The 6,527-nt window shown below is 51.4% G+C and overlaps 1 long non-coding RNA gene across 2 annotated transcripts; it reads left to right on the plus strand.

Annotated features, from left to right (window-relative positions):
• The first annotated feature begins 3,809 nt into the window (after window positions 1–3,809).
• LOC144234805 (uncharacterized) lies at window positions 3,810–6,367 on the plus strand. Of its 2 annotated transcripts, XR_013336086.1 has the most exons (4): window positions 3,810–3,874; window positions 4,108–4,266; window positions 5,442–5,589; window positions 5,813–6,367. It is a non-coding gene; the product is annotated as an uncharacterized LOC144234805 (long non-coding RNA). The 2 variants fall into 2 exon arrangements; XR_013336087.1 differs by lacking the exon at window positions 5,442–5,589.
• Window positions 6,368–6,527: the final 160 nt, after the last annotated feature.

Consider the following 6,527-nt stretch of genomic DNA (forward strand, 5'->3'; position numbering starts at 1 on the left):
CCATCCCTGTCAGGCTCTCCAATGAAATCCTTTCCTTTCATCTATGTTCCCTTTTAAATTTCTCCCATGTGTTAGTTAAAGCACTTCCATGTAATCTAAAATGGGTCATACTTCATACTGGACCTAGACCAAATTTCTAAGCAAAGTTCTATTTTTATACTATACCTTCTCCCTTCTTCCTACTCTCATCTGTTTCCTTGTCACACTCTATTCCCCATCTCCCTTGAGACCAAGTACCCTGTGGCTATCCAGAAGCACACTCAGACATCTTAGTACTTTGTTTTCCCAAAGTACCTCAGGTTCTAATTTATTCCTTCCTGATTTTTCCCCAATGCCTCTGAAGCTAGAGCTAGCTGGTCAGTATTATCTTCTGTATTGGAAAGCATTTTTCTCATTTCCCATCCACTGACCTCCTAAGTGCTCTGTTTACCTCTACCATAGTACTTATCCCCCTAGAACCCTGATTTAATTCTTTTCCTCTCTAGCATTTTCCAGAGTCTGGAATTGTTCAAAGTATTAACAAATGAATAAATGAATATATATGCATTTATTTATACAATTAACCCTTGAACAACGCTGAGGTTAGGGACACAGACCAAGCAGTCAAAAACCTGAGTATAATTTTTGATTCCCCCACAACTTACCTGTTAATAGTTTCGTGTTGACAGGAAGCCTTACCAATAACATAAACAGTCAACACATATTTTGTTTATTATATGTATTATATACTATACTCTTATACAATAAAGTAAGCTAGAAAAAAAGAAAATGCTGTTAAGAAAATCACAAGGAAGAAAAAATGCATTTTTACTACTGTACTGTATGGAAAAATCCCTTCCTGGGGAGCCTGGCTAGTTCAATCAACAAAGCGAGCCATTCTTGGTCTCAGGGTTGTGAGTTCGAGCCCCCACACTGGGTGTAGAGATTGCTTAAAAATAAAATCTTATTTTGATGAGCATGGCACTCTTGATTTCCATGGGAGTCATGATCCCAGAGTTCTGGGATCCTGATATGGCTTGGCTCAGAGTGTAAAGCCTTCTTAAGATTCTCTCTCTCTCTCTCTCTCTCTTCCCCCCCCATGTGCTCTCTCTAATAATAAACAAATACATGAATACATAACCAACCGCTCATGTGCTCCTGCTCTCTCTAATAAAAAAATACATATATAAAAGTGTTAGAAAGAGAATTTAAAATATAAAAGCGAGTTTCCATGTCCCAGGTCTGTATGTGTACCTTTAGTATGTGACTTTTGCATTGTCTGTAAATTCAGTTTCAGCTGAGTGAATAAAGTACGTGTTAGAATGGCGTTTCAACACCCGATAATTGGATCCTTCCCCCAGGACGTGACTGAGCCCACGGCATGGGCTTCTTGGGATTCTGTCAAGGGAAGAGCGGGCTGGAACTGGGAAGCCAACATAACTCCTCAGATTTAAGTACCCTGCTGAGTCTGTGTTTGGGAGTAGGGAGAGGAGGGGACTGCTGCATGAATACAAAAAATCATAAACTTTCCGAAGGGCAGAGTTGTAAGAGGTCTTCCAGGTCGCCTGGACACTCTGGGCCACGCATTAGAAGGAAGTGGACCAGACACCACCCGCCGAGAACCTTCCCTTGGGACTGACTCCTCGGCCGAACTCCCCTTCCCCCCACAAGACTGCACCTCTACGCAGAGTGCACGCCGGCGCGCTAGCGACAGCTCCTAGAACCAGCCCTCTCAGCCTCTCTTCTCCCAGCCAAACTCCAGAGATGTCAAAGATTCTTAAGCAGGGGTTTTCCAGTCTGCCCCCTGAGGGACCGCCCCTGAGGCGAGGCGGGCCGGCCTAGGCTGCGATGTAGAGAATTCGATGTCCGAGCGACCTCCTCGGAGGAGTGGACCGAGTTAAATATAACCGCGCGAATGGAATGGCGCTAAAAATAAGGCAACAGCTGGCCGGTCCACAGCCCTGTCCCGGGAAGGGCGGGGGCCTGAGTGGTCCTGCGCCCGAAGACCGCTCGCGATCCAGGGACCGGGCGGCAGTGGCGTCCGCCGGCCTGGGCCGGAAGGCCAACGACGTGGGCGCGAGCTGCTCGGGGCCTGAGAGGCCTCAACCTGCGAGCGTCCCGCGGACTGGATTCGGGGCCGCTCGGTGGCCTGAAGGAAAACTTTGCTAATGAATCAGAGACCCGGGCGAACTTGCCTGGACGTGACAAGGTAGAAAGGCTGGCGCTGAGCTCACGCCCGCCCCGCCGCCAGAGGGAGCTGAGTACATGAGGAGGAAGCCGGACGGACCCTCGAGGATGCCGGGGCATCGCCCGAGACGGAGGCGCAGGGGCACCTGTGGTGGGCGGGGCCGCGCGCGCANGCCCACGCCCGCGTCAGCGCCTCAACCATCAAGGCAACAATTGAAACGTTTCCAAAACGGGCTATTTATTTGCTCCCAATAAATCGATCGGCAGTGATTAAAAAATCGATGTGGCCTGGGTGGGCGAGTCGTTCGCCGGGAGGGAAAGGTGGTACTGGCCTGCGCCTGAGGGGAGGCCGCAGGCGGGCGGGGGCCTGGGAGAGGNGCCGGCCGCGTTCCCTCGGGCGGCGAGGGGCGCGCGCCCGCCGCCTGCTTTCCTCCGGCCCTGTTGCCTTTCAGTCTAGCGCTCCGGGCAGGCGGTGACCGGCAGCGGCCGCAGCGCCGCTCCGAGGCTTTTGTTGCTTCTCGGCGGGCTGAATAGGGTTTTGTAAAGCGGGACAGATAAAAATGAGCAGCATCATATTGTTTGACAGAATGATCCCATATGATGAAGTGTCGGCTCCGAAGGGGGTGAAAATGGTGAATTCCTAAAAACCCAGCCCTCGGCTCCTCTGCGAGCTGCCGGTAGCCTGGAGGGACCCGGCGGACAGCCGGGCCCGGCCGCGTCGCTCCAAACCGTGTCGGAAAGGCTCGAGCTTTCAATGCCAAGTCATTTTTAAGCCCCGATCCTGCCCAGGACCTTTCTCCTCGTGGATGAAAAGAACAATTTTCGAGAGAAAGGCTCGTTTTGATTAAATCTGACATGCTGCTGATAACTCCATGCTAATGTGAAATAATTAACATAATAGCCATAATTAAAAGCACGCTAACAATGCCATAAATTTATCACACAATTTTACTAGCTTTCTGCCCCTAACTGCTCTCTCATCGTTAATTAAACGTGTTGCCTTTTACAGAATGGATGTTTATACATTTCCAATATAAATAAATTCGAAACCATCCTCTTTCTCTCTCTCTCTTTCTCCTCCTTTCCCTTTGGTCTTTCTCCATTTATAGGCACTTCTTGGCATGGGCCCTGAGTGGCGGACACTTTGAAAATAAATGAAGTTTTGAGATGAAAATTCAAAGAATGTTAAATTAGTCTTGTTTTTTTTCCACCCCGGAGAGATCTGGAGACACACACAAGGTTGGTGGAAAGTGAATTGAAAATCCTACCCACTTGGAAATAATCTGGGTGGGTTGGGGACCTGGGTATCATCTCAGCCCGTCCCACCTTGCTCGGTGGTGGCCGTCCAAGCAGAAGCTGATAATAGTTTAACATATCTATGAAGATTGTCAAGAAGAAGCCGACTTTGGTTCTTGGGGCTAGGGTGGGGGACCGGAGTGGAGGGAAAGGAGGGGTATTTTCCAAATGGGCTCCACCCACGTTTCCTTCCTTCTGCTCTAAAGAGGGCGGCTGCTCTTGGTGGGGGACGCACCCCTCACTGCCTAGAAACTGGTCACATCTCCCCGGATTATAAGAAAAGTGCACCAGGCACCGGCATGATGGTTCCATCTCACTTCCGACCAACGACTTATTCAAACCGTTGGCATAGACTCTGACTTAGAGGAGGAGGAGAGGGCACTTGGGTTCCCTTGGGCCTGGCGACAGATAGGTGGGCTATTCCTGCCTTCCGCACACTCTTACCGTGCCTCTTTCAGTGTTGACCACTTAAGAACCCAAATTGAGTTGTAATTAACTTCCTCTTCTCCATCATAAATTGTTCCATCTCTTCCTCCCCCATCTCCATCTCACCCCTCAGAACACACTAAGTCTCCCCTCCCCCCGAGACGTCTCAATTTCCTTTTTATCGATCAGGACTTCACTTTTCTTGTTTCCTGTTGCTAGAACCTCGGTCCCCTCCACCGCCGCCGCCACCTCGCCCTCGTCGGATCCCGTTCAGGTAGCCTCCCCAGCTGGGTACCACGGACTCTACTGGCCCCAGGAGAAACGGAGGGAACCTTATTCCCTTCTCCTTTGGCTGAAACGTTTCAAACATTTGAACAGGTGAGACAGCTGGGTGCCATCTTCTTTAAATTCCTCTCGGGAAGTTAGCTTGTTGCGACTCAAGGAGTTATTCTCACTCATAATAATTGTGTGTGTACTCGATCTTCTATCTTCCCCAGTAGCCCTCTGCGACCCAGAAAATATGTATCCACATTTCTCCTGTCCTACTCGCCAATGTTTGGGGTCTGTCACATTTTTCTTCCCCCGACTAATGTGTCACTTTCTCCCTGTAGCTGTCTCGCTTCTCGAGGCTCTCTGTTCTGAAGTTTGGCAGTAAGTGACGATTTGTGGGCTCTCAGCAGCAAACTGCAATTACGCGGCAAACAGGATTTACTTAGCCCAGAATCTAGTCGACGAAAGGCAGGTCCCTGCACAGCTACAGGCTCCAGCCCTTCCGCCCCGGCGACATCCCGCAGCGAGGACTGCGGGAACTTTCCGGCCTCCCACCTGGGCCGCCGCGGGGCCTCCTTCCGGCCCCGGGAGGTCGCGCTGGTGCCGCCGTCAGCCCGGANCGTCGGGGGCCGCCGCCAGTAGGGCCTGCGTGTCTCATCATTTAGCTAATCGACTCGAAAAGTTTCTGTAAGGGCCAGACCCGGCATCAGATGGTAACACTGATTGAACAAGAGATTAGCACAATAGATCTCTAACCGAGGGGAAGCGTTGCTTTTCACGCTACGTGCCGTAATTAATGGTATGAATCAATTAATTTGACTTTTATTGTGTCGAATGAAAAAAGCGCAACAAATGGAACTGGCGGCTGGGAGTTGTTCACCCCCCACCCCTTCCCCCAGGGAGGTTCCAATGAGACACCAGGGAACGGACGGATCAGGCCAGGTCTTGGCGGAGGGAGGGTGAGGCAGGGACCGAGGGAGTCCCGAGAGCCAGCCCTGGCGGACAGCAGAATCCAAATTAGGCTCATTTGGAGGCTACTTTAAGAAGACTGCCGAGGGCAGCCCCTGGAGCCGCTACCCTCCCCCCCCCACCCCTCACGGCACGCGTCCACCGGAGCCCAGCCTCTTGCGCTGTAATGGGGATTGGGGCCCGCGCTTGGCATTGGAGCTGGACAACTGAAACTAGGCAAAAGTAATTTCTGAATTTTAATTTTCGCATTCTTTTTTTTTTTTTCTTTTTGTCCTTCCGACCTTCCTTTTGTAATTATTGCGTTGCTCGGACAGTTGCAGCCGGGTAGAGTGGGCAGCCAGCTCGCGCCGCTCCCGTCGGTTTCACGGAAGGCTGTCTAGATGGCATTGTAAACGGCTCGCACCTGCAGGGCCACAGAGAGGTGCAGCTGCGGAAATCAACTCAGATGCATTTTAGGATCAGGTACAACGGGGCATCGAGAGGGTCATTTAAATTAAAAAAAAAAACTTTAAGAGTTCCTTGGGTGGCTCAGGATGGAGTGAATGCCNCACAAACCAGGAACGTCCTGCGAAATGGAGATCCCGTGGGCTAATGTCATAGCCAGGAAATTATCTAATGGAGATGAAAGCCAATCTATGTGTCTCACTGCCTATAATGAAGTAAATTTACGGATTTTTTTTTCTAGGCCAAGGACTGAGAGCCAAGGTGAGAGACACAGACTGAGGGAATCAGAAGCACCGCTGTCCACCAGGAATTAAATCGGTTACCCAGCGTCTTCTGTAAATATTTCACCAACGATTTGCTCTCAAGACCGCTCCCCTGTGCTCCTTCCTCTGGTGAGGCCGAAATTCTCCTCCCAGGACTTAGCGGACAGACAGGGCTTGTGTTCAAGGACCCCGCCACACCTGGCCCGCGCTTGCAGCTCGCTGCGAGGCGGCCTAAAACTTCGGGAGGAGAGAGGTGGCGCCTCGCGGGCTCAGCGGGCCAGGAGCACTACTATTCCAGGTGCGAGATCCAAGCGCACGCAGTGACAATGACACGCACTCGTGGTGGGGTTGCCATCCTCCCACCCCCAACCCCAGTTAAATCCCCACAGCTTTCCTACCATCACTGATTTTCCTTGCCATGGAAACTGGTGTGCACTAGCCGCATCCTCGCCTCCTCCACCCGCTCTGCTCCTGGTTTCCGCGGAAGTTAAATCTTGAAGGATTTACCTGAGCCTTAAGAGAGAAGAATCCACGTGAGTNCGGTCCCAGCCCCAGCGCGGCGTCCAAACTGGAAGCCCGGAATCCTCTACTGCGCTCGCCTCCACTTACCCAGGCCGCTGCCAGTCCCGGCTCCGTCCCCAGCGCCTCATTTCCGACTTTTTCACATGCTAAGTAGTTTAACAACTCCCCCCT

Source organism: Crocuta crocuta, unplaced genomic scaffold, assembly GCF_008692635.1.
Source record: "Crocuta crocuta isolate KB4526 unplaced genomic scaffold, BGI_CrCroc_1.0 scaffold85, whole genome shotgun sequence".
In the NCBI taxonomy this organism is placed as follows: Eukaryota; Metazoa; Chordata; class Mammalia; order Carnivora; family Hyaenidae; genus Crocuta; species Crocuta crocuta.